Source organism: Cucurbita moschata, unplaced genomic scaffold, assembly GCF_002738365.1.
Source record: "Cucurbita moschata cultivar Rifu unplaced genomic scaffold, Cmos_1.0 Cmo_Scf00081, whole genome shotgun sequence".
In the NCBI taxonomy this organism is placed as follows: Eukaryota; Viridiplantae; Streptophyta; class Magnoliopsida; order Cucurbitales; family Cucurbitaceae; genus Cucurbita; species Cucurbita moschata.
The window spans coordinates 650,286-652,598 of NW_019268597.1; positions in this window are offsets into that span (position 1 = coordinate 650,286).

Genomic DNA, 2,313 nt, shown 5'->3' on the forward strand with positions numbered 1-2,313 from the left:
CTAAGGCCATCCAAGTAAGTGGTCTTACTACTGACATGGTTATATTTGATGTTGACATGTGCCTCGTAGTTCTGCACGTGTCGTATATATCAATATGTGTGAACTGTTTATGGATCAATATGCTTATAATATGATATGTATATGTTATAATATGTGAATTGTACAATAACACTCACAATACGAGGTGTTCAATGATATGTTTGAGATAGGATACGAGAAGGATGCACAAAACGTAATGTAACGATAGGAGTAAGATATGTTCATGGAACGTTAAGGTTAGGGTACGTATCGAAGTGCTATGGATATGAGAGATTGACCGAAACGATATGGTCACGATCGATTGATAAAAGAATAAGATCAGGTTATGGGTAGAAAAGGATACAATTATGATAGATTGATAGAAGATACCGTTCGATATGACTAAGGTACGTTCATGTAATGATATGACTGTGACATGTATAAGAACATTAAGGCTATGATAAGTTAGGAAACGATATGACCATTAAAAGTTTACGATATGATATGGTTATGATACGACATGTGAATGATGGATATATGTATATGTTGTCATATGATATGAAAATGACATGATATATGCCATGGTATGAGATATGTGATAAATTGACATGTTTACGATACGATATATTGTGATGCAATATGTTATGATACGATATGTATATGATGAAATGTTATGTTAAAAGCATGGAACGTTATGTTATGTCTCCTAAATTGTGTGTATACAGCATGATACGAATGTCATGAAATCACGATAAATGGCATAAAATATAACCCGGTTAGAATTATGTATGATATGAGAAATGAAAAATGAGAAATGATATGATATGAATGAAAAACTGTGGCCAGGTTATATTTAATAATGTTGAAAACGAAAAAATATTGGGACCTCATGCATTATGTGTGCTCATGCATTTGGGGATACCCCTATTCCATCACAATGGTACGACGCGTACACCACAAGGCAGGTGAAGTATCATCCTGTGTTACATAATGCTACCGTGACGGTTACTAATTCTAATAGGCGTCTGGCTTAATTCTTCCACAGTCCCTTAAATTTTACTTAACTTAGGGTTCGTATAGATTTTTAACGATTCCTACCTGTAAAACTTGAGAAAAGTCTAGATTTGTTTGTAAAATTTCTATACTTTCCTCATCGTGAATCTCCCACTTCGCTCAATCTCAAGTCACGGTTTCATAATTGTATGTCATATTTTGGATACCTCATATCACAATCCATGTCGTACATTGTGACACCTTTAAATCACCTCGAAACTTTCACATCTACCGTTGTCCTCAAATGTTCCTTTAAGTCTCACAATGATAGTTAATAGGATGTTAGGATTATTTTCACAAAGATAAGAAACATTAAAAGTGGAAAAGAAAATTTAAACATGTGGAATAAAAGTAATGTAAAATAATGCCACAAAAATTTTTACTTCCCCACTACGAGTCATCTCCATGTAAAAAAAAAAATAAAAAACCCTTCAAGGTTGCCGAGAAAAGGGGTAAATCTAATTGTGACTGCCAGAGTTCATAGGACGCCATGGACGTCGAGCTTTGACATTATCGTTGTTACTCTTTTGAAAAGTTCAAACATGAAGCCTCCATTATTTCTTCTCTTTTTTCTTTTTTTTCACAGTAGAAATTTGAATCTCTCCTGGGTGTATGATTTATGCAACTCTTGAAGCATAGATGGTTGGATCTGTATAATTTTAAATGAATATTTGAAGGTATATATTTTATTGGGGATTGAAATTAAAATTAAAAATTAAAAATTACCGTCCAATTTTGTTTTATTTATCTATATTAAGTTAATGATGGATTATTTTAAAAAATAAAAGCTAATAATTAGCCTAAACAATTTATTTAGATTTTGAATAACATGCTACTCAATTTAAATTTTATGAAGTAATCATATTGAATTAAAATGTCATTTTAAAAACTATCTCACAAGTGACAAATATTTTACAACATTTTTTTATTATTATTATTATTATTATTATTCTTTTAAAGCAAAGTATGGCCCTTAGCTTAATTTTCAACTCCTTCTTATGGTACGTTCATTAAATAATTTCCTAAAAGAAATAAATCATTTTGATATTTATTTTTTCTGGTCTATTTTTCTTCTAGTTGAATGTGCATAAAAAATTGATAAATATCCTTAAAAGAACTATCTATATCTCTACCTTAAATCTACTTGATAATGCTAATTAAGGGGAAAGTATAGAAAATGCAACCGTTCTAGATGTGTTTAACACAACTTTGTTTTTCCATTCATAGCAATTAATTTTTTTT